Here is a 25,661-nt window from a genome sequence, read left to right as displayed (position 1 = left end):
GCCATTACACGAGGCAGGTTGATGACGGCACGTGCCCTCTCAGTCAGCGCTCTCAGACTGCTTCATTCTTCCTGGGGTTCAGGTCTCGGGTCCAGGTGTTGTGTTTCCAGCCACTCCCACTGTGGCATGTTGAAGACACCATCCAGAGCAGGGTGCTGGTTTGGTTGACATTAGGGATCTTCCTTAATCGAACAGCAGACCCGCGGCTACCCCAGCCCGCATGTGACAGCCCTTCCCTTGGGATTCCCACTCCAGGGCAGTCGCAGTCCAAGGGCTCAGATCTCACTTCCAGATTCCTGTTACCTATGATGCCAACTGTTCCAGTGCTCATTCTAGTGGAAATCAGACCGAAGAGAAATATGTGTTGGTGGGACAGTTGAGATCTTTCTGATGGGCTCCATTTTACCAGACAGAATGGCATTCCAGCAGCAGCAGCTAGGGCCCCTAAGATGCTTCTAAGAGAAGTTGGGTCAACCAGTTGTTCCCGCTCCCGGTCATAAAGCAGAAAACTTCAGATTTGGTTGTCAACAAGGGGCTGAAGTTGTGACCCAAGATATATAGGAACTGGTGTGTTAGGACCATTCCCTCAAATCTGGGTTTATTCCTTACCAGTTGTGTGATAGTAAGTAAGCCAACCTCTCTGAATCAAAGTTTCCTTATCAATAAGCCAAATTTAGTGTCTATATACTAGGCCATTGAAGAGAATCAGATGAAATAAAATACGTGAAAGACCTGGGTAAGGGACAAAATGCTATACAGACCTGAGTTGGTCGTATTAGAACGCTAAGACGGGTGACTGGTGTGTCAAGTGTCTTCCTCGGCTCCTTGTTGTGGCTCCCTGTGTGGAATTACAGGATCTAAAGGTCCGTAGTTTCTCACTTTAACCACTTGATGCTGTCGGCCTACGGCCTACAGGACTTTCGAAGGGTCCATTAAAATATTTGAGATAGATATAGGAAACATATAATTCAAAACTATAGCATCAGAAAAGGATCATTAATATTTAAGTAAATGTTAAAAAAAAGTTTCAATTAGTCAAATGCAACACAAATTATTACCAAGTTGTATATTGTATATCAATTATTATTTTTTAAAGATTTATTCCTTTATTAGAGAGAGAGAGAGAGCAGGCTGGAGGAAGGGTCAGAGGGTGAATCCTGAAACAGACCTCCGGTTGAGCACAGAGACTGACACAGGGCTCGATCCCAGGACCCTGTCCTGAGCAGAAACTGAGTTGACGGCTTAACTGAATGAGCTACCCAGGCACCCCAATGTATCAGTCATTTTAACTTGTGATCGGGGGATCTTAACATGTTTGATATGGCGAAGGGGAGAATCTCAAAAAGGAAGTTCTTGGGCCTGTGAGTTGTGCAGGCGGCCCTATTTGTGTCAGTGTTGAAATGGGAACCGGGAACAAAGGCCTTTTCTCTTTCGATAGTTGAAACCCACATTCATCTGTTACAGTCTAGCATCATATCTATTTTTAATTGAATTGCTAAATGCTCTTTTCACTTTGTCCTGTAGCGTCCTACAACTCGTCCCTATAAGCTGCAGATGATGAACTAGCTCAGTTTTGTTCAACTCCAAGGTGAAGTGTGCTCGCTTTTTGTATGTTTTGAGAAATGTTGATGCTTCAAGAAAGTCATTCCCATCACGCCCTCTTGCCCTTCTGTTCTCATGGCCTGTGGCATCCATGGGACTCTGGTTATTTGTAGGTATTTATTGAATTGTGTGATGGCTCTTTGAGCTGGAGCCAAGAGGCTTTGTGCAGACAGGCGGATAGCATCCTGAGAGGCTGCCATCTTGCCTTGGCCACCGATGGTCTGACCTGGGTCAAGCCCTTTCTCTGTTCTTAGTTCTTTTCTCTGTGCAGTGAGATGTGTAGGATCTAGGAGAGCTGGGTGAGCGATAAGGTCCAGCTTTCATGCATGGGACTTCTGCCTGCGCTCCCAGATCCCTCTGGGCAACACACTGGTGACATGGGCACTCTGGAGCTAGACACAGCCATAACGTGCTCTGTGGAAAATGTCAGGCTCCCGTGAACACAGGCAGCCACTCGACATTTCTTTCCCCAGTTAATTATCTCATGTGTCCCATGGGGCTCTCCGTGCTGGGGTTGAGGGAAGGTGCCGAATTCCTCACTCTGCTGGTTCTCCCTGTGCTGACACCCATCAGCCTCACTCTGCCTTGCCAGACTAGACCTGGGTATTGGTCACTGCACTCGGGGGAGACAGGGCGACCGGCCCCAGGAATTGGGACAGTCTACTCACAGCGGCTCTGTTCCTTTTGCCTGTGATTCTGTGCTGCAGTTCTGTCCAGTGCGATGGGAGGGGACGTCTGCTAGAGTAGGGGAACCAACCGGGAAAGTTCTTCTTTGAAAGGAATGTGAGGTAGGAAAGGTTTTCACCCTCCTGTGTCCTGTGCGAGTGTACAGTGTTTGCAGCGGGAGCAGCCGTTTGGAGATGCGAGAGGTCTATGGCCATACCACCCTGAGTGTGCCCGATGTCGTCCGATCTTGGGGTGCACGAGAGCCCATACCTGAAGCTGAGGACGGCAGATGGAGAACATGGAGAGAACGTGGGTCCTTGATGACGTTTTTAAGCTGCTCATTTAAGTAACCTGGAGCTTCTCTGCTTTGGAAACACTACAAGAGTGAATGCTTTGTTCCTGTTGCCCAGGGTCCCCTCTGGCTGGGTTTGCGGCTCTCCAGGCCCGCTCATGGCTGGACGGAGCTGCCTCTTTGGCACCAGCATGTGCCTTCCTACGTCAAAGGCACCCTCAGAGGGCAGGTCTCGTGTGAGAGCTTCGACAAGGGCCCCCAAAGCCGGACCAAGGCGAGGGGAAGTGGGTCTCCCTTTAGATGCTGGGGCCGAGCCTAAAGCTGCCCGCCAGAGAGCCAAAATGCCTTTGATTTCCTGACTTCAACTTTGAAATTCATGTGAAATTTTCATTCTGCTCCCTCTGGTATCTTTTTCTTCCTGTAAAACTCACATTTTACCTCCTCGCCAGGCACAGTGTTCAGCCGCCCCTCGCCCGAGATGGTTCACCGTTGAGGAACGTGGCCCGGAGTGCAGATGGATGCTGCCCGCGATGCCAGTGGTTCCAACACCCACGCGCAGAGGAACGGCATGGGCAGAGCTCGCCGAGCCTCGCGGCTTCGCTCCTGCTGTTACCGGGGCTGGCGTGGAGGGGCTGGAGCACGAGGCAGGCCCTGGGGCAGGCCCTGGGTGGGTGTAGCAGCTGCTCTTCCTTCATTCCTCCGCCAGACAGCCCGGGGCACGAGGGGGCTGCTGGACACCGAGCACGGGCCACGTTCCTGCCTCACATGGGGACTGCGGAGGGGACTCCTGAAAAGGACGAGTCATCGCGGCTGAGAGCCCAAGTGACTGGCCCGTGCTGTCGCTCAGCACCCGGGCAGCGTCGACTCAGCGCGCGTCGTCCACCTGGTGGGCTCCCTCTCAGCTCGATGTCGGGACAGTTTGCCGACAGGGCTCGGGGTGCTCTTCTGGATGTCCCCCACCCAGAGCGCCTCCTTTGTGGTAGGTCGGAGCTCGCTTCTCCTTCTCGCGAAACCCCCAGACTCCTGGCACCGGGGAGTGAGGATGGGCCCGCCCTGTTCCCTGCCGGTTCCGCACGTGGGACATGCTTGTCAGTATTGTCTGAGTGACCGGCCTCAAGGAGACAGCACGGGGAGACTCCCAAGGCCATTCCGTGGGAGGAGGAGGTGCTTTGAGGGCAGCGGAGAACTGCCGGGAGCTTAGACAACAGGAAGAGCCGTGGAGACGGGGCCTGCGAGCCTGGCAGTGTGCAGGGACAGCTGCTGCAGGGTCCCCGCCTGGCCCCGAGGGGGTCCTGCTGCGGGAGGGGTGGCTCCGGCCTCAAGGGCCTCGCGAGCCAAGTGCGAACGCAGCTCATCTTGTGTGGGAGCTTCGCGGGCCGGGCTCGGGTCTAGGCCAGGCGATGCCCCTGTCGCCCAGGACCCGGCCGAGCACCGTTTCCTTAGCACCTCCCTGAGGCCCGGCCAGGAGGCCGGAGTCTGATGACGGGACTTCCCTCTGTCCCTGTTCAAGGGCCTCTTCCTGCTTCGCTGCCCAGCGAACCGTCAGGACACGTTTTAGCTCAAAGGAGGCTGTTTCCTCATCCTGGAGCAAAGGTGGGAAAGCCCTGGATTCTCCTGAGACGCGGTCTGGGGGGAGTGCTGAGCAGCAGGAGCGCGAGCCCGCGGAGTCGGCGCGGCGGTGGAAGGGCCTCTTGCTCGAGACCGTCCCCGCGTGCCAACCCCCTGCTGCCAGGCTGTCCTGGTGGCCTTCATGGGCTCTGCCCTCTCTGTGTCTGCAGCAGCCCGGCCACTCTCCTTCTGGAATTCTTGGGCTCCAGCCCTCCTGCTTCTTCGCATGCCTCTTCGGATTCCAGCGACCGATGGAGGAAGAACGGAGGTTGGAGCCCACGATGCCCGGAGTTGTCCAGGCGGAGGGCGCAGCGATGGACGCGTGGGCCCTGGGGTCGGGCCTGCTGGCTCCGCTCCCGCGAGCCCTCCCAGCTGTCCCCGGACAGCGCGTCAGCGTGTGCGCACCCTCGGCTCTTCCTCCGCAGCCGAGGCGCAGCATGGAAAGCCATGGGGCTGTCCCGAGCGCTCAGATCGGTGGGGACGTGAGCCTCTGCTGTGGGGCTTGGCGTGGAGCAAGGGACAAGTAAGAGCCAACATGATTCGCTTCTGTTTATCCTTTTCATCCTTCCTTTTAGCTCTTGCCTAGATCGACAGGCACCTTCCCTCCGCGCAGGGTGGTGTTTGTGGCAGTGAAGATGAGGATGGAGACATTCTTCTGTTTTCTTTCCTTTTTTTTTTTTTTTTTAAAGATTTTATTTATTTATTTGACAGAGAGAAATCACAAGTAGGCAGAGAGGCAGGCAGAGAGAGGGGGGGGAAAGCAGGCTCCTGCTGAGCAGAGAGCCCGATGCGGGGCTCGATCCCGGGACCCGGAGATCATGACCTGAGCCAAAGGCAGCGGCTTAACCCACTGAGCCACCCAGGCGCCCCTTCTTTCTTTTTTTAAAAAGATTTTATTTATTTATTTATTTATTGGACAGAGACACAGTGAGAAAGGGAACAGGGGGTAGTGGGAGAGGGAGAAGCAGCCTTCCCGCTGAGCAGGGAGCCCGATGCAGGGCTCGATCCCGGAACCCTGCGATCGTGACCTGAGCTGAAGGCAGATGCTTAACCACTGAGCCCCCCAGGCCTGCCCTCTGTCTTATTTCTTGAGTCATCGGATCAAAAAAACCCTAGAAGAAGCTGCGGCTGCTTGTGGAAGTCCAGGCGTGGTCTGGGCTGCAGGCCCTCGGAAATGCGGGCACAATTTCATGCGCCTTCACACCCCGGAGGAGCCTTTGATTGCCCCTTCCTCACAGGTCAGCAGCAGTGACATGCTTCAGAGGAGCGGAAGGTAGAGGACCTGACACTCTGTGGCGTTAGGGACCTGCTGCACCTGTTTCTCTCTCTCTCTCTCAGGACGTGTCCCTCGGGAGCCTGACCACAACACGGGAAATGCAGTGACACCGCAGGGACCACGCGGGAGTGCAGGGTGCCAGCCCCCGGGGATGGAGGGAATGGCTGAGGCCTCCGCAGCTCCTGCCTTGTGTCCGTGCCCCGGAGCCCAGCAAGCGCGTGAGGCAGCCTCCGGCAGGAGCCCAGCCCCAGCCCCAGCCGGCCGCAGTGTCCTGACGGACCGGCCCGCAGCGCTGCTCTCCGGCCCACGAGCCCCGTGCCGCCTGGAGCAGCAGAATCTGGGCTGATCTGTTCTGCCCCGAGAGGAGACCAAGACAACAGTTTTTAACCGCGACCCCGCGACAGATCCCGCCGTCTTGCAAACGCAGACACCAAGGCTCGAGGACTCAAGAAGTGTGTCAGTTGCTGTGAGGAGATGCGGGGTCGGGGTGCAAGCGTGTGTCCGGTGACAGCAGAGCGCTCGCCGGGTGCCCTGGGGCCGCCTCCGGCGCCACAGGAGGCCAGAAAAACGGACCAACGTGTCACTCTGGTGTCGCCAGGCTGGTGCGCGAGGGTGAGGTGCGGGCGGTGTCGTCGGGCTGAAAGCTCAGCTCCTGCTCGCGCTTGGGGGCTGCAGGCCACGGGCAGAGCAGACATGCGGGCTCTCGGCCCCATGTGTCCCCTGAGGGCCGCGCTGGGCTGCGGTGAGCTGGGAGAGGGCTGTGGGCTGCCGGCTGGAGTCCGGGAGCCCCGAGGCCCCAGCTGCCCGGCGAGGCCAGCAGAAGCTGGGGAGCCCGAGCTCAGGGCCGGTGAGGAGGCCTGCAGCGTGAGTGACCAACGGCAGGGAGACCGACAAGCAAGGCCGCGGGACAGCTGCCCAGCAGGGACTGAGGGGCCACGGAGTTCTGAAGAGCAAAGAGGAAAATCCTCGAGGACTGTGCGGGTGAATGGTCCCTGGAGACAAGCAGTAGGGCCCGGCGGCTGCTGAGGAGAGGCGACCAGTTTGATGGGAGCCGGGCAGGGCCCTGCCTGTGGCCACAGCAGGCCAGCGTGGCCATCATCCCCTGGCAGCCTTCCTGGAAGAGGTGCTCTGCTCCTTCACGCAGACATCCAGCAGGTGCACTCCCGGGCTGCTGACGACGGGACGTTGTGATGTCAATGAGACATACTCGTTCCCTGTGCGTCAAGGCCCCGGGTCTGGAGGGGACGCCACCTTCCCGAGAACTACTGTGTGCTTGGGCTCATGGTTCCCGAGTTTTATCTCACTTCATCGAGGCCACTTCTTTCATTTCCTTAAACTGTCCCGCAGGCCCCAGGCCATCTGCCCCGGCCCCGCCCCCATGTCCTCTGCGGGGCTGCATGCTCCTGCCCCTCACTGTCCCTCCCACTTCCCTTCGCTGGTGTGGCTCCGCCCGGCTGGCCTGGCGCGGGGCCCACCCCTCTGCTCCTGGACCAGGACCGGGTTCGCGGCTCTCTTGCTTGCACTTCCGTGAGTTTTCTTCGGGTTCAAGCACAAAGGTCACCTGACTAGGTGCCTAGCTGGGCTCTGGGGTAGGGGCAGGTGGGAAAAATGAAAAGGAGAAGCTGGTCCAGTGGGGTTCCGCAGGCAAGACGGGCCTCAGGTGCCTGAGAGCAGTAAAGTAGAGGTTCCATTTCCCTTGCCAGAACGGTGTCTCCTCTGAGCTGTGTCCCGGGTCTGTCTGCTTCTCCCTTCTCCGCAGCTGCTCCCATCACCACGGCTGCACCCTGACCCGCTTTCACCATCTCTGCTGGGCTACTGCCCTGGGGGTTGAACCTGGGATCCTACTTTCTCTTTTGTTGCATCTGGAATGCAGCCGTCGCATAGCGACCAAAGGATCTCCCGCGGATGTCAGTCCAGTCTCACCACTCGTTGCTTAAAAACATATGTATGGCTTCCAAAAGCGGGAAAAAAAAAATAGAGACTCATTGGCACAGCCTGCTGGGCCCCCGTGAGCGGTCCCTGCCTCTCGCTGGCCTCACATCTCTCCACCTGGCCTCGAGGCTAAGCTCCTGGCCCCCCGGGCTTCATTCCCTTCCTTAAACAGAGCCAGGTTTGGTCCAGCCACGAGGCCTTGCTCTTGAGGTCCCTGTTCTGAGATGCCGGCTGCTGCCTCGTCTTCAGGCTTCAGACTAGTCTTAGCTCCCAGGGGGAAGCTTCTCTGGGCACTCTGACGGAAGAGGCCCGCCACGGTCTCCCCGGCCCTGTCCCTCTGTGTTTTATCCCGGCTGGTCTCTACTTCTCAGGGTCTGAATCTGTCTGCTGTGTTTCCTCGCTGACAGCGCCGGAGGGTGGACCAGAAGCTTTGCGAGAGCAGGGATTGTCGGCTGCGTTCCCAGCGCGGCTCCCGGGTCTCCCGTGCGTGGCCCTCGTTAGGACCTCAGTGGGTGGACTGTGTGATCGAAGCAACGAAGGAAGAACACGTGAACGGAGGAGTTCATGAGCGCCTGTGTGCGGGGGCGGAAGAAGAGTGCCTGCGCGGGGCACGAGGTTGGTGAGAAGGGCTCTCCTCCCGGGCGGCCGTCCTGCTTCCTGCCCGAACACCCGAAGGGCCGTTTGTGCGTAACAACGGACCTCCGCTCCCGGCTTGTGGCTGCTGTGCAGGACTCTCACACCCGAAGCATACGTGGAACCTGGCTAAAGTGTGCACAGTTTTTATTTCTCCTCTTTGGTACTCTGTGCATCTGAGGACATGTGCTTTTCACCAATTCTAGAAAAATCCTTGGCCATTATCTGTGAGCCTCTGCCTTCCCTTGTCCTCTCTGTCCGCTCTCCTGTCGGGCACACGCCAGAACTTCACGTTCTACTTTTGTGTTATTTCCCTTCTCATTCATATTTTAAATCTCTTTCTCTGCACTGGATCATTTCCTTTCTTCAGATCTGTCTACCTCGGTTCCCTAATTCTTCCTGCAGATGTATTTAATCTGCTCTTAGCTTTATTTTATTTTATTTTATTTTATTTTAAGATTTTATTTATTTATTTGACAGAGAGAAATCACAAGTAGGCAGAGAGGCAGGCAGAGAGAGAGAGAGAGAGAGGAGGAAGCAGGCTCCCTGCTGAGCAGAGAGCCCGATGCGGGACTCGATCCCAGGACCCTGAGATCATGACCTGAGCCGAAGGCAGCGGCTTAATCCACTGAGCCACCCAGGCGCCCTGCTCTTAGCTTTAAATTCAGTCATACCATTTTTCCATTCTAGAAGTTAAATTTTTTTTTTCAAAATTGCTTGCTTTTTAATAGTTATTTTTTTATGTTAAAATTTTATCTTTAACTTGGTAATACTTGAAAAGTTACTTATTTTTAGAAATCTCTGAGTTTTCTAACCATCAGTGGTGTTATCTCTGTTCGGAGATGTCTACCTGAGCTTTTTATTTTTGCTGACTCTTGCTCCTGCTGGCTTGTTTACTCACATTCTTTGGGTTTTCCACTTTCCGGCTTCTGCTGGGCTTAGCTCTGTCTGTGGGATTCCTGTGAGGTCTGTGTTGAATAACTCTCCCTCCAGGTGTGGCTGATTTTGGCGTCTGCTCCAAGCTCGGGTTTGTTGCCAACCTAGGGCCATTGTATATTCACTTTTTCTTTCGGAGTTTCTGACACCAGACAGACAGTGTGGACATGAACCCCAAACCCACATGATGGCAGGTTGCAGTTATGAATTCTCAGAGGAGACTTTTTCCCAAAGAACCCAGGAATATGTGTAGTATTGTTCTCTACCTCCTTTGTTGGTACATTTTTCTTGTTCTTCTTCACAGAGGATAGAATTTCAGTGTGCCAGGGTCTATGCAGGGGTCTTGGTTTCATGCCTCCTGTTCTCATGTGCTTTTTTCGTCAGTCTAGAGAATGAAAGTTAACCCCCAAGGGATCTCTTTGTCATCGGGAAGACATCCAGGAGCAGTGCTGCCTGACTCCAGGTTCTTTGCTTTTCCTCTGTCGCTTGAGCTGTAAGGGACTTGATCTAAGTCTATCTGGAGTCTACTAACTCTGATTAAAGCAAACAGCTAAAGAGTGAACATCATTAGCGAGTCAGAGGCAAAGCCACCTCTACCTGTTGTGTCCCATCAAGTTTGCAGGACTTCTGCAGGACCGGATTCAGAAACTGTGCTCGACGCAGGCTTGGAAGATCAATTTACTGGATTGTAGTTAAACTAGAAAATTAGTGGCAGAAGGCATTTGACCTAGATGCTTGTATTTCTTTAGTCCATTTTCAGGATTTATCTCTTTATGTTTTGGGAATAACTTCAGTAATTCATTGCCTTATCTTGTTCTATAAACAATCAGTTACTTTCTTAAAAAACAGTGGAATTTTTATGAGAAATGTTAACTTCAGTGACATTTATCGTAACAATTAAGAAGATATCTACAGAGGATGCCTTTTTTTAAAAGATTTTGTTTTTTAGATTTTATTTATTTATTTGACAGAGATCACAAATAGGCAGAGAGGCAGGCAGAGAGAGAGGAGGGGGGAAGCAGGCTCCCTGCTGAGCAGAGAGCCCCATGCGGGGCCTGATCCCAGGACCCTGAGATCATGACTTGAGCTGAAGGCAGAGCTTAACCCACTGAGCCACCCAGGCGCCCCAGAGGATGCCTTCTTTAAAGAAATAACTCCTAACTGTAAATAAGGAAATTCCCTACAAGTCCTTAATCTAATGATTCTACCCTCTCTCTCTCTCTCTCTCTCTCTCTCTCTCTTAATATAAGCTACCCACTTTGGAAACTTCTGAGACTGTTTTGGTGACAAATCCAGCAAGGCCCAAAGTGGTTCCAGCACAAACTGAGAGTCACAATATTGGGGACTTGTTTGTGTACACACCGCGTCATTATCTACTCTCTCCTCCATTCCTCCTGTCTCTGTGGGGGAGATGTCCCCTCTAGACTCTAGGTACGGATCCTCTCTCTTCCCATACTCACTGGGGTGCCGCCTGCCTCGGGCATCGTCCTCTATCTATTCTGGATTGTCCGTCTCTCCTCTTTTACTGGTTCACGGCCCCGGTTTCATCCCCATGCACAGGAGCAGCTGGAGAGAAGGGACTGTATGTCACTCACTTCCGTGTCTCTGCGTCTACCCAGTACACTGTAGGGGATAACACTAAAATTATTTTTAGAGCTAAGATGTACCGATAAAGGTAACAACCTTTGCTTTTTCTTCTTCCTGTGACTTGAAGAAATACTAACCTTAAACAGAGCTTGGTGCACAGTTCACAAAGTGTTCAATCCCTTCAAGATGGCAGTTTCGACTTGGTTTTAGCTCCTGTGCTACCAGAGAAATGATCATGTGTGTGGCACGGTGGTGGGGTGCGTGTACATAGGAATGGACTGGATGTCACGAGAGGTGAGTGGATCAGACCATTCTCTTCTGTCATTCTTGTGCCTAATTTTTCTCCCTGAAGCAGAGCAGAAAGAGAACTACCATCTCTGTGTTGTATGTCTCTACGTTGGCTGCACAAAATCCCACGCCTTCTTGCCAGTGGGAGACTTCTCTATCAATTGACCTTTCTAAGATCTCTATTAGCACTTCCTGTACCACTGTCCTCCCCATGATGTGCTTTTCCTTGGTGGAGAGTCTGTGACTGTCCCAGGCAACCCTCTGTGTCCGCATCTTGTGTCTGATGATACCTTGGAGTTACAGATGCTCAGCACATACCAGGCTCTGTTTCCTTGGGTGGTCGATATCTCTTCCACAACAAGGCAATTTTTTAAGGTCAACCAGAAAACTTATTAGGTTTCTAAAGCTACTATTTAACGTATTACACATAAAATCCACACGTAGACTCTTAGTTGCAAAAGCAGAACTTGAATGTGTCCACCTCTTAAGGAAGCAAGAGAAAAGCTCACACCTGAGCCCTGAGCCTAGGAAGCCTAGATGGGGACTGGGTTTGGTCCTATAGAATGACAGAGCTCTCTTCTGGCTCCATAGTGGTCTGACTGAATCACCTCCCCGATCTCCTTTCCTTCACGGTTGTAAGTCACACGGAAACTTGCCGTGGGCGTGAGGTTGGGTCCAAAAGACCTGGGCTGGCCAGTGGCCCAGAGGTGCCAGATGGCTGGCCTTTGTGGGAGGTGGTGACACACGGGTGATAAACGAAGGGAAGGAGAATGTGTAGCTGAGAGATACCAAAGTCCAAGCAGCATTCCGCTCCAGGACTCCCTAAATTGTTGGTTGGGGCGTGAATCTCTTTTCTCACCCTCCCCCTGGCCAAACTTCAAAGGAATGAAAAGCAAAAACCAACGAATATCAATATGAACGTGATTCCCACCCTCAGCACACCTAAGCTCATTTTTTAGATTTTTTTATATTCTCTTCCTGACAGAATATACCTTTTCATCTATGTAGCAGATTATGCATGGATACAAAAAGGAGCAGAACCCTTTATTTGAATTTTTCTATTAAGTCCAGGTGAAGGATATATGTGGATGTAAGCAGAAGGACTCTGGCTTTCTGGTTTCTGCTTGTCGGACACTTGAACACTTTTCTTTGCGACCTTGGGAGAGTTTTCTCATCTCACTGTGCCTGGCCTGAAGTGGGTAGTAAGAAGCCTGCAGAGAGGAAGGCCCAACTCAACTGTGCGAGTTCATAGGATTAATTAACACAGTATGTGCTACTTACTTTTTACAGTTGGTAATATTTTCCTTTAACTTTTTTTTAAAATTGAAACCTACAGAAAAGTTGCAAGAAGAGCACAATGTGCATCCATTTACTCTTTATCCAGATTGGTCAATTGTTACCGTTTGCCAGTTGCTTTATGTCTTTCTGTCCACACATGTGCATGGTTACACAAATATTTTTTTTGGAGAGCCATTTAAGAGTCTTTTTCATAGAGAATTCAATTAGTATTATCTTTAATGTTTTCATGCATGTCTTCTAAGCACAAGGACATTGTCCCAGATAAACATATAAATATCACATTCAGGAAATCTAACACTGAAATGTAATATTATCTAACATCTAGACCAAACTCAAATGTTCCAATTATACTTTTAAATGTTTTAATCATTTTTTCCAATCCAGAATAGAACCAAGAATTATTCACTTCATTAACTGTCCTTTTTTTTTTTTTTTAATCTAGAATGGTTTCTGAGGCTTTAAAAAAAATTTCTCATATCATTCTGACACTTTTTTGAGGAGTTCAAGCAGCCCTTTTTTCAAATGTTGCTAATCTAATTGTTTCCTCATGCTTGGTTGGGTTCAGACTCCGCTCCTTGTTGATGGGAATTCTGCACACGTGATGTTGTACCCTTCCTGGTCCACTGGTCACATCCAGGAGGCACAAGGTGGCAGAGTCTCGTGGATGCAGGTCATTTTGATTCATTAAGTTGATGTCCCCCAGGTTTTTCCATTTAGAAGTGCTCCCCCCCACCCCATGTTTAGTAAAAAGCCATGTGTGAGTGTTATTTTAAAAGCATCACTCACTGCTGGTGGTTTCTTGTATGCTCATCTTTGTTATTGTGGCCATACATCCTGAAATGTCTTTCATAATGAGTTTGTTTTCTTCATCCGACAATTCCAGTAGTCAAGATTCTCAGGTGTATAAATCCACCCTCGCCAGTGGTGTGACTTCCTTGGGCTGGGTCACCTCCATTAGTTACCTGGGCTTAATGATGTCAGACTCCTGTGCCCTAACTCGACAAAGCTCTCCTCCAGAAAATTCCTCTCTCGCTGTTCACTATTGGGATTTCTGAAAGTCTTGAGGCAGGGTTCCACAGCAGCACGTCGAGCCAGAGGTCAAGAAAGGTCTGTCTTTGAGAGATTTGTGGCCACACCTTTTTGTCTAATGGAGTACATTATAATCAACGCCCAAGAAGTGCTCAAAGTTTTTAAAAGAATTGTACCAGCTTGGACTAAAAGCGAAGAAACAGCGCAAAAGGAAAAGAGACCTTTGAACCCCTCAGCTGGTACAGGCAGGGAGGTGGTTGAGACAACCACTCAGCAGCAAAGTCAAGGTCAAACTCAGGCAAAGGAATGAGGACCCGGAAGAGAACAAAGCCAGAGAACAGAGGGGCAGGGTTGAGCCCTAATTAGGAGCTGGTCGTCTGTGCCTTGCTCGAGTTCAGAATCATTTAGGGACCCGTGGCATGGTGTGTCTCTTATTCCCCCCATGTGTCCACAGCCACTGCATATGGGATGGGGGCTGGTCACTTAGGTCACCGCCATATAGACAGGAGGAGGGGGACTCGGCTGTGCCCCTGAATAACTCCACACACCTGGATCTGCCTTGACTGCCTTGAACTGGATGACGATGGGACGGGGCTCAGTGGTCTCGGAGCAGGGGAGGTGGGCATTTTGCCAGTGGGAAGGCTGTGAAGTACTGTGGCCTGAGGGTGAACTTTGGTGATTGTATTTTCCAAAGATGGTCACCACAGTATCTCCTGCTTCCCTACCACATGATCTTGAACACCTCTGCCAGGAGGAGCAGAGTCTGCTCCCTTTCCTCGAGTTCCAGCTGGTGCATGACCCACGGCAGAAACGAGGCTAGATCGTGAATGCTGATAAAACATCTTGTCTGGTTCCTTTGGGTGCTCTGTCTTAAGGCCAGGCACCCTGCCCTGAAGCCCGAGCAGCCACATGGCAGGGCCCCGTGTGGGCCTCCAGCCAGGCCGGCACTGACCAGCAGGCATGCAAATAGGGAGCCTCGGGAGGACTCCCATCTCCTAAGGTCAAGTAACCCTAATGCTTCAAGTCTTCTCAGCAGAGCCCAGACATTGTGGCTGAGACAAGCTGTCCCATTTTGAACTCCTCACCCACAGAGTATGTGAGTATAATACAGTATTTTTGTTTTGTTTTGTTTTGTTTAAGTTCGGGGTGGTTTATACCACAGGAAAGGGAACTAGAACAGAACACAGAATAGAGTTTGCACCTCACCGCAGAACATGGCAACATTGTTTCCTACTCTTGGTGTTTCCAAGCTTCCAAATAGAAGCCATTTTCAAAGGTCAGTGTGGGAGGTCTTTCCTTTTTAGTAAACCAGAAACAAGGAACTAGGTGTTCAAGAGATGATGAATCAGGGTACTGCCTGGAGAGAAAAATGCTTGGGAATTTAGCACTGCTGAGAGACTCATTCTCATTCTAGAGCACACCCAATGAGGGGACGTTGAGCGCTGCGGGAGGCATCCGGGAGAGGTGTGCGTGGGGCGGAAGAGGCTGCGGATAGACACCGGGTCAGCATTTCTCCCCATGTCTGACCACCTGCTTCTCTTTGTATGCTCCACTTCGAGTTCTCAAGAAGGAATAAGCTGCTTCTTTTTTTTTTTTTTTTTTTTCACCCTAGGTGATTATCATTATCCCTTGCTGGGTCATTTTCGTGTAAAGCCACCTGCTGGCCCCTGGCTGGTGACCCACCCCAGAGGCATGCACTGACGCCCCAGCCCCCAGTACCTCGGAATGTGATTTTATTTGGAGGTGGGGCCTTTAAGGAGGGAGGAAACAGAATTGAGGCGGTTGGGGTGGGTCCTCCAGTATGACTGAATTCTCGTAAGGGGAAATCTGCTCAGACAGAGGGATGCCAGGGATGCGGCACAGAGGAGAGGTCATGTGAGGACACAGCACGCAGGAGGCCACTGCAAGCTACGAGTCCTTACGAGAAACCAAGCCTGCTGACACCTTGACCTTGACTCCCGCGCTTTACCGATTTACAAGTAATCTCCCTTGCAAAGAATTGGAGATATTCCAAGGAAAGATGTGAATAAAAAATTACACACCTAATTTAACATAGTGGCATCAACTTTAAAGCAGGTTGTAGAGCACAGAATCGGTTCCTAAAATCTGTGTTTAAACAGGCAACTTGTGTCTCACACCTATGGCTAGAAGGAGGAGGAATTTGGGGCAAGTTTTTTGGTTTCCAAATACAGAATCCAGCTAGCTAGATCTGAAGGGCCATCACCTTTCAGGAAAGTAGGATCCTTCTAGGATCCTATTAAAATAGGATCTTGAGAGATGGTCTAGTTTAACCTTCCACGCCACAGATGAGACTCCGGTAATCAGGAAGCATCTGCCAGCCTTCCCGATTTCTGCAGGTGGCTGGAGAGCAGAGCCAGCCTGACACCGGAGTCCTGATTTGCATTGGTGGTACAGCAGCTGAGTTCCAAAGTTGAGCATTTAAAATATGACATCCTGAGGGTAACTGCCATAGTGCCCTATGTGCCATAAGGGGTTCTCAGGGCAGCGTTTCTTAATGCCTTCATCTGAAGCTCCAGGGCTGCTTGCTAAAAAAACAACAAATTTCCAGGGCCTGCTCAGACCTAAGGCATCAGAAGTCTGCATTAGGGGCCAGGAATCTGTATTTCAACAAGCAAGCCAAGTGATTTCTTTCTTTCTTCCTTTTTTTAGAGAGCGAGCAAGAACATGCAAACAGGTGGGGGGAGGGGCAGAGCGAGCGCGAGAGCGAGCATCGTAAGCAGGCTCAGTCCCAGCAAGGGGCCTGACGTGGGCTTGATCTCAGAACCCTGAGATCATGACCCGAGTCAAAATCAAGAGTCAGACGCTTTACCAACTGAGCCCCCCAGATGACACCCCCCCAAGTGATTTTTATTCACACTAAAGTTTGAGAAGCACTAGGCCAGGACAAAGTAAGGTTTCTGCTGTTGCTCTTGCCGGCCGTCCCCTTTCCTCTTGGTCCGCAGCCCCATCCTCTTACCCCTGCTGCTGTCCCAGGGCTCCCCACTCAGCCGTCTTTATACCCCGTCTCCCCTTCGTCCTGCTGTGGCCGAAGCATTTTTCCTCTTCCTCTTCCCTCCCTTTCCCCTGCTGCTCTTCTGGGTTCTTCCTTCTGTCCCCTTCTTCCCGTGTGCTGTTTCCTCTCTCCCTTGCTTCTGACCCACTCTGCTCCCTACCTGGTCCAGCCCCTGCCAAGGTGGGGCTGGAGCATGGCCAGGGGCCGGAGGCAGGATGCCAAGGGAATGAAGGCCCCGTCGCAGGCAGCAAGTTCTGGTCCCGCTGCACCTGGGGAGCTGGGATGACAGGTGTGTCCGCCAGGCAAGGGTGAGGGAGGGGGCAAGCGTGCAGATGTATGACACGGGAAATTCCATGAGGAAGTAAATCGGGAAGCCCAAGACAGGGTGCGGCGGGGCAGGGTGGAGAGCTCTGTGCACACCTGCCCCGTCTTCCTGGAGGCCTGTGTGGGGGTGAGCTAAGAGCAATGGAGACTCAGTGCCCTTGTGAATGGACATGGTCCCAGGTGTTTACCTGCTGCGAGGGGTCTGTGGCTCATCCGCCAGACCTGAGACTTGGTAAGGAATCAGGGAACACCCCTCACAGCTGAAGCTTCTGACACACATAGGAATGGAGGCGGAGACATCCCTCCTGCTCAGAGACTCAGAAGGCGAGATTCTCACTCTAGTCCCATGTGGAGAACACAGATGCTTTCCCCATGAGGGGTGGACCGCATTCTTCAGAGGCCCGGCAACTCCCACCGCAGACAAAAGGGCCTTGTTTGGCTGTGCCCTGCACCTGTTGCTGAAGGGTAGGGTACGGGTCGTAGACTCTAAGGGGAAAGGACAGTACCTCCAAAAGAGAAGCAGAAGGGTCCTCACCCAGGATCCCACCTTTCCAGAACGTAGCTCCCGCAGCAGTGCTGTCCAGGTTGGTCAGCAGCACCTGAGCTGGGGCTCGGGTCCCTCCTCTCCTGTTGGTCTGCCTGAGCCAGAAACTGGTTCCACTCCTGTCCTTCCTTTCTTGGCTTCCCACCAGGTAGCCCTCTCAAAAGGCTGCATTCCTAACGGCGAGCCCAGCCCTGGTGGTCCAGGCCACGCGGCCATCCCTGTCCCACCTTGCAGGGCAGCTTTGCTGGGCATGTCTTTCAGAAGCTGCATCTGAATTTAAATGCAAGTTTCTGGATTCTTTGCCAGCAGCCTCCTAAAATCATGGACTACAGGGTCCACTTTGGCCTTAGCATCCTTTGGCTGGCCTGCCCTCCTCCCGCAGCATCCTGTACTGCTCAGCACCCCTGCACCGCTGGCCACCCTGGCACCGCTTGGCGCCCCTGCACCGCTGGCCACCCCTGCACCGCTGGCCACCCCTGCACCGCTCGGCACCCCTACACCGCTTGGCACCCCTGCACTGCTGGCCACCCCAGCACCGCTCGGCGCCCCTACACCACTTGGCACCCCTGCACCGCTGGCCACCCCTGCACCGCTCTGCGCCCCTACACCGCTCGGCACCCCTGCACCGCTGGCCACCCCTGCACTGCTCGGCATCCCTGCACTCTGGGTTTGCCCTTCACCCTGCTCTGCCTTTGTTCTTGCCTCCTTCTCTGCTGGGAACATACCTGCTGTTTCCAACTTTTTGTTAAACTTCAATCAAGGTTCCACTCAAAGGACGTCTTAGGAACACTCCCTCCCTCCCCTGTTGATCACCCTCCACACCCCTGCAGAGGTAACCTGTCCCTCCTGCCTCCACTTCCCTGTGCACGCGCCCCTGTCAGGGTGCTTCTCCCCATGTGTCATCATTAAATGTTTATGCCTGCGCCTCCCTGGGGCGACCATGTCGCTCCACGGGTCTTTCACTGATATCCCCAAGGCCAGCCTCCAGGCTTCAGGATGGTGGTCTCAGAGAGAGCCGCGTATTCCGACAAGGCTGTCTATAATTTCAATGCCATGCCGCTCGCTAGCCCCAAGATAAGCCGCTGGAAGGGGGTCTGGGGGTGAATTAGTGTCCGCTCGCACGTGCCCGTAGCGCCAGGCACGAGCCTCTGCTGCTGGCTGGGCTCTAGGTGTCGAGACTAAAGTAGTGGCGGGGCCTTCAGGGACCGCGGCTTTTGGATCTCCGCTTCGCTGTGTTTGCAAGCTCAGGCGTTGGCTCATTCGTTCGCTGGTGTCCTGCACAAGCCGGACACTCATGCAGTCGCGGGTGTTTGCGGTGGGTCTCCCGCATCAGGGCGCGAACCCTAGAGCGCACAGGGCTCGTCTTGCGTCTTTGCGCGGTGCACGGGCACTGACCGGACCGGCGGACGCGCAGGCACCTGCGCTCTCTCCGCGGGCGCGTGTCCACTCTGGCGGGGGGGGGGGCGCGGGCGCCAGAGGACACCCGAGCTTTTGTTTCGCGTGGGCTGGCCGGTGGGCAGGCGCTGGTGTGGTGCCGGGACCGAACTCGGGGCCTCTTGGGAGGGCGGCCGGCTCGCCAGGCTGGACTCGACTCTTGCGCGGAGTCCCGAGAGCCCGTGAAGGGTCGCTGCCGTGAAGTTGGGAAGGATCTTCAGGGACACCCATGACCAAAGCGGGGCGGAGGGAGCGGAGACGCGGGGAGCGCACAGAGAGCCCCGCGTGCCAGGGAAGGGCTATCCCCGCGGGTCGCCGTCCCTGCCCAGACTTCAAGGTGCTGCCCCCCGCCCCCCCCCCCCAAAGACGGTGAAGTGCAGCTGGCCCTGATGGGCCCTGTCCCTGCCCAGTGCGGCCCCGCCTCTCCAGAGCAGAGTGGACAGAGGCGGCCGCGGGGGCAGCGTCCGGGCGGCGGGCAGCAGCGGGCCTCGGGACAGGGCGCCTCCCCCGGGAAGCCCTCCACCACGGGGCAGCGGCCCTGTCTGACACCCCCCCAGCCAGCGGCCCCCGAGGCAGATATGCAGACGCAGACGGACACACGCAGATGCCAAGGTCCGCAGCGCTTCCCTTCAAGGTTCTGGGTCCTTGAGCTACAGCCTTCGGGGGTCTCTGCGAGGCAAGGGGCGTGGTGCCAGCCGGTTCGCCCCCGTCCCCCTTCCACTAAGACTCACGTCTGTGGTGGCCTGGACCGTCCCGGCGTGCGCAGGTCGGTGCGGCAGGGAACAGAGCCTGCGAGGCAGCCCCCCTCCCCAAGCTTGCCCGGCAGCGCGTGTGGGGTGTGGGGCTTGACAGTGCCGAAGAAACAGGCAGACGCAGTGTCCGAGAGGGACAAGGGAGAGGGTGAGGAGGGAGAGGTGTGCACAGTGAGATGACATGTAACGATTACTGCATATTATGTACGCTGTATCAACTATGTTATTATAACAGAATACACAATAAGGTAACATACGTATGACACTGTGGTGATTAGATTTTGACGATAGTTGAGCATTTTTCTCCCTTTGCAATTCCATACTATCCCTGTACTTCGCCTCTCTCAGTCAGTAGCCTGATCCTACTGGGCAGGGGTTTCCCAGAATACAGCAAAGAATCCAGTTCCTGGCTTTTCTGCCCCACGTTCCCGTCGTCCCTATAATTTCCCTGTAAAGGGGAGGCAGAATCTGGTGCATTTTTGAGGTGAGAAATCAGGATCTTAGAAATTCTTAAACCTGAAAACAGACACCATGGTTTTAAAGGAGCCAAAGTTTTGACCTGTAAGAGTTGAGTCACTTTTCATCATCTGCTCACAAACGAGGGATTGTTAAGAACAGAGCTGTGCCCCAAGGGTCCTGGCCCCGGGGACCAGTTAAGGCCAGGGGAGAATAGGCGGGAGCAGGGACCTTGAGGGCAAGGTCAGTGATCCTAGAAGAGGGCTCAAGCTGGCCTTCCCACTCTGGGCAAGAAACGTAACACCCATCTCATCCCAGAGTGGGAATTAAGCCACATTTTGCCATCAGAGGGGCCGCTGTGTCCCGGGGAGGGGAGATAGGGCCATTGCGGGTTACCATAGTTGGGCCCAATGCGGCACAGCCTGGAGGATCCCGCAGGAGGAAGGGCTCAGAACCAGCTGAGTGATGCCTGTGGACCTGTAGAGGACGAAGGGAAACACAAAGACCCCAGCTGGAAACCCGATGGGGTCTGAGACTTCTAGCAAGTGTCCATGATGGAATGAAGGTATAGGGGATGTCAGCTGCCACCTGGGTGTGGAGAGTGGGAGGAGGGGCTTACAGAAATGACTAGCTTTAGACTTGAAGGGACACCTCTTTTCACCTCAAGGGTCTAGGTCAAATTTTCTGTCAACAGATGGAACTAATATTGCATGAAATAGAAGCCGAGGTACAGAAGTTACATTTCTTTGCACATTTGAAGAGCGCAGTTTGCAAACTAAGCCTTTTCACCCACTCTGCTAATGATGAAGTAGGACACAGGTATGCAGAGGGTTCTCTGGGAGGTTTTCCAGCTAAAAATCCATGATCAGCCTTTGGTCTTCTGAACCCAAAAAATGTGGTCAATCTTCCTCGGCTGGAAAAAAAAAAAAAAAAAGTGTGAGAATTTCCTTCAGCTTAAAAGCCTTGTGGTTCACAGAGGGAAACTGGTGTCCTTACTTTTCTGCAAATATCATAGTTATTTGCAGTTCTTCTGGCTCCAGCAGCTCTACTCAGTCTTGTGTCTCAGAAATTCCCAGCGCAGGTTCCTGTGTGGTGTTCTCTGTTGGTGTTTTCATCCTCGTGGGAATTTCTAAGCCTGATACTTTGGAACAGGGCACAGAGGGGTTCAGAGTCAGAACCGAGTGTGCCTAAGAGGCCAGGTGGGGCATCCAAAGAGAAGACGATTTACGATCAGACGGTTTTGGGCTCTGCCACTTGCTGGCTGTGGGACCTCCTTTAAGTGGCTTTACCTTTCTGGGCCTCTGATTCATCACCTCCAAAAAAAAAAAAAAAGATATTACACCTACTTTTACAGAGATTATAAAAATAAAGTGAGGTAGTGTATTATGAGTTTTCTAGGGCTGCTGTAGCAAAATACCACAGACTGGGTGGCTTATACAACAGAAATCTATTTTCCTCCCCGTTCTGGAGACTTGTCGTCCAAGACCAGGGCGTCCGCCGAGTGGGTTTCTCCTGAGGGCCTTTCTCCTTGAATTCCCGGTGATCGTCTCATGAGGACATCTGTTGTGTCGTGTGAAGAGTTTACCCACATGACCTCATTTTACCTTAACGGCCTCTTTAAAGGCCCTGTCTGCCCACATAGCCACATTCTGAGGTACTGGGAGTTGGGCCTTCGACATACGAATCTGAGGGAACTTCGCAGCGGTTTGCAGGGAGTGTGTGTGAAAGGGCACAGCACACAGATGTTCAACTGATGTCCGTCCCTCACCATTTCTCCAGGTGCCATATGAGACTCACACTGTTCATGACATCTACGCAAAAGAGATGTTCTCCTCTGAGGTTGCCTGTGGGCAACTGGCTTGGAGGCATCATAGTAAATATCAGAGGTTTAATAGAACCTGGGAACTTAATTCTGCTCATACTCTTTCGGTTTGGATTTGGACTAAACTCATGATCTCTCAGATTCACTTCCTGACAGGAGTGACTAGTGCATAGGGTAGGTACCAGATTATGATAAGGCAATGGTTCCAAATGCTTGACTTCTGTTAGGGGTGTCATAAATATTTCTTTAGTTGGATGTAGAGACTTTCGGGAAAGAACACAGTGCTAAGCAAATGTGAGCTACCACATTCTCTGCTCGCCTGACTTTGAGCGCCACTTTGTGAGGTGGAAATGCCCACGTGTCATCAAAGACCCAGTTTTCCTTGTTTCTTTCATGCTGTTTCCTAGGTGACCGGCTCCCTTGGATGTGGAGGTCTGGGTTTGCTGCCCCACGGGGGCCTCCTGGAGAGGAAGGCCCGGGTGGCTGCTGTTCTCCAGAGCTCTGAGGGAGGAACGTGAGTGGTGGTTCTTTCTGTTTTCCACTCCTATTGTGTGGAAACCAGTGAAAGCCCCAGAAGCCCCTCTCAGGATTTCCTGTGTCTTATCTCACAAAGACACACAGAATATCCCATCTCCCTAGCAACCAAATGTCCTAGGAAGCTCCTGGACTGACTGGGCCTTCTTGAAGGCAGAGCCAGCTATTGTGTTAGCTGTCGGCCCCAGGTGCCGGTCATCGTGTCTGACAAGTGCTTAGTGCTCAGTGTTCGCTAACTAGATGCTGGCTCCCCTGTTCCAGCTAAACTGCCTTCAAAAGCAGTGGGACTCTTTTAGATCTCCCCTATCCACAGCTTTCTCCATCTCCATAGAGATATTGCCTTGCTGAGGGCTGCCTCCAACTGCCAGAACCCCATGGGAATGGGGAGCAGACCATGGCAGGGGGGAATTCCGAGGTGTGTGTTCCAGCAAGAAACGGGGGACAAGTTGGCCTGAAGTCTCCTGGTGCTCTTGTGCCTTTTGGAGCCAGCTTTTACTTTCTATTTTTGTTCTTGGTCCCTTGAGGCCTTACCCATCCAAATGCTCTTGTTAATGAAGCCCAGAATGTGAGTCAGAGGCCCGTGTGGGGTCCACAGGGGATTGCCCTCACTCTGTTCAGAGAGACTGGTATGGGAAGGAAATCACAAATTCACTTCCTCTGCTTGGAAAGACTGGCACGGAGACTCAGTGGGCCAGCACATTTGAGGGGCAGGACTGAGCAATCCCTTTTGCTGAGGTTTTTCTTTCCAGTCATCAGAGATGCTTTTAGGCTCCCAGAACTGCCTGGAATGCCCACTGATGTCAAAAAGAGATTTCACTAGACTCTTTCCTTCAAAGGAAAATTTGGATTGTATGTGGTATCCTAAATAGCACTCTGTCTTTATTTTTAGAAAACCTCATTTGGTTATAGTGATTTTCTCTTTAATGGTCGATACTGACTTTCCTGAGTAGACAGGTGATTTTTTTTTAGTGTTTCTTTTTTTTAAATTTTTATTAACATATAATGTGTTATTGGTTTCAGGGGTACTGTGAGTCATCAGTCTTACACACTTCACAGCACTCACCATAGCACATACCCTCCCCCAGTGTCCATCACCCAGTCATCCCGTCCCTGCCACCCCCTGCCTTGCAGCAACACTGCTTGTTTCCTGAGATTATGGTTTATTTCCCTCCCTGGTTTCATCGTGTCTAATTTTTCCCTCCTTCCCCTGTGGTCCTATTGTTTCTCAAATTCCTCATATCAGAGAGATTGTATGATAACAGTTTTCCTCTGATTGACTTATTTTACTCAGCATAATACTCTCTAGTTCCACGATCATCATTGCAAATGGCAAGATTTTGGTTGTTTTGATGGCTGCATAGTATTCCATTGTGTATATCTATCACATCTTCTTTATCCATTCATCTGTTGATGGACATCTAGGTTCTTTCCATAGTTAGGCTATTGTGGACATTGCTGCTATGAACATTCGGGTGCACGTGCCCCTTCGGACCACTACATTTTTATCTTTAGGGTTAATATCCAGTAGTGCAATCGCTGGGTCATAGGGTAGCTCTATTTTCAACTTTTTGAGGCACCTCCATGCTGTTTTCCAGAGTGGTTGCACCAGTTTGAATGCCCACCAACAGCGTAGGAGGGTTCCCCTTTCTCTGCATCCTTGTCAACACCTGTCATTTCCTGACTTGTTAATTTTAGCCATTCTGACTGGTGTGAGGTGGTATCTCATTGTGGTTTTGATTTGTATTTTCCTGATGCTGAGTGATGTTGAACACTTTTTCATGTGACTGTTGGCCATCTGGATGTCTTCTTTGCAGAAATATGTTAATGTCTTCTGCCCATTTCTTGATTGGATTATATGTTCTTTGGATGTTTAGTTTGGTAAGTTCTTTATAAATTTTGGATGATAGCCCTTTATCTGATATGTCATTTGTGAATATCTTCTCCCATTATGTCAGTTGTCTTTTGGTTTTGATGACTTTCCTTTGCTGTGCAGAAGATTTGATCTTGATGAAGTCCCAATGGTTCATTTTTGCCCTTGCTTCTCTTGTCTTTGGCAACGTTTCTAGGAAGAAGTTGCTGAGGCTGAGGTTGAAGAGGTTGTTGCCTGTGTTATCCTCAAGGATGTTGGTGGATTCCTGTCTCACATTGAGGTCTTTACTCCATTTTGAGTCTATTTTTGTGTGTGGTGTAAGGAAATGGTCCAGTGTCATTCTTCTGCAGGTGGCTGTCCAATTTTCCCAGCACCATTTGTTGAAGAGACTGTCTTTTTCCCATTGAACATTCTTTCCTGCTTTGTCGAAGATTAATTGACCATAGAATTTAGGGCCCATTTCTGGGCTCTCTATTCTGTTTCATTGAGCTATGTGTCTGTTTTTGTGCCAGTAGCATACTGTCCTGATGATGACAGCTTTGTAATAGAGCTTGAAGTCTGGAATTGGATGCCACCAACTTTGACTTTCTTTTTCAGTATTCCTCTGGCTATTCAAGGTCTTTTCTGGTTCCATATAAATTTTAGGATTCTTTGTTCCATTTGTTTGAAAAAAGCTGATAGTATTTTGATAGGGATTGTGTTCAATGTGTAGATTGCTCTAGCTAGCATAGACATTTTCACAATATTTGTTCTTCCAATCCATGAGTATGGAATGTTTTTCCGTTTCTGCCTTCTTCAGTTTCCTTCATGAGTATTCTATAGTTTTCTGAGTACAGATTCTTTGCCTCTCTGGTTACATTTATTCCTAGGAATCTTATGGTTTTGGGTCCAATTGTAAATGGGATTGACTTCTTAATTTCACTTTCTTCTGTCTTGCTGTTGGTGTATAGAAATGCAAGTTATTTCTGTGTATTAATTTTATATCCTGACACTTTACTAAATTCCTGTATGAGTTCTAGCAGTTTCAGAGTGGAGTCTTTGGGTTTTCCACATAAAGTATCATACCATCTGCAAAGAATGAGAGTTTGACTTCTTTGCCAGTTCAGACACTCTTTATTTCTTTTTGTTCATATGATTGCTGAGGCTAGGACTTCTAGTACTATGTTGAATAGCAGTGGTGATAGTGGACAGGGGAAAAGCTCTCAGTTTTTCTCCATTGAGCATGATATTCATTGTGGGTTTTTCATAGATGGCTTTGATGATATTGAAGTACGTATCCTCTATGCCTGTACTATGAAGAGTTTTGATCAAGAAAGGATGCTATACCGTCAAATGCTTTTTCAGTATCTACTGAGAGTATCATTTGGTTCTTGTTTTTTCTTTTATTAATGTATTGTATCACATTAATTGATTTACAGATGTTGAACCAACCTTGAAGCCCAGGAATAAATCCTACTTGGTTGTAGTGAATAATCCTTTTAATGTACTGTTAGTTCCTATTGGCTAGTATTTTGATGAATATTTTTGCATCCATGTTCATCAGGGATATTGTTCTGTAATTCTTCCTTTTGCGGGGTCTTTGTCTGGTTTTGGGATCAAGGTAATTCTGGCCTCATAAAATGAGTTTGGAAATTTTTATTTCATTTCTATTTTTTGGAACAGTATCTGGAGAGTAGGTATTAATGCTTCTTTTAATGTTTGGTAGAATTCCCCTGGGAAGCCATCTGGCCCTGGGCTCTTGTTTATTGGGAATTTTCCCCCAAA

The 25,661-nt window shown here is 51.3% G+C and overlaps 1 long non-coding RNA gene across 6 annotated transcripts in view; it reads left to right on the top strand.

Moving 5' to 3' along the window:
• The window catches only part of LOC131814551 (uncharacterized), a 132,463-nt gene that overhangs the window by 45,458 nt on the left and 61,344 nt on the right, over nucleotides 1-25,661 (top strand). For 4 of the 6 annotated variants that reach the window (XR_009347325.1, XR_009347324.1, XR_009347328.1 and 1 more), the window contains one exon: nucleotides 11,892-12,086. This is a non-coding gene — a long non-coding RNA (uncharacterized LOC131814551). Of the gene's footprint in view, nucleotides 1-3,009; nucleotides 3,540-4,070; nucleotides 4,196-11,891; nucleotides 12,087-14,562; nucleotides 14,651-14,760; nucleotides 15,215-25,661 lie in introns of those variants that run through there. The other 2 variants (XR_009347327.1, XR_009347329.1) reach the window with 2 other exon arrangements.

This window comes from Mustela lutreola, chromosome 14, assembly GCF_030435805.1.
Source record: "Mustela lutreola isolate mMusLut2 chromosome 14, mMusLut2.pri, whole genome shotgun sequence".
Taxonomy (NCBI): domain Eukaryota; kingdom Metazoa; phylum Chordata; class Mammalia; order Carnivora; family Mustelidae; genus Mustela; species Mustela lutreola.
This window is presented reverse-complemented; position numbering and strand designations above follow the sequence as displayed.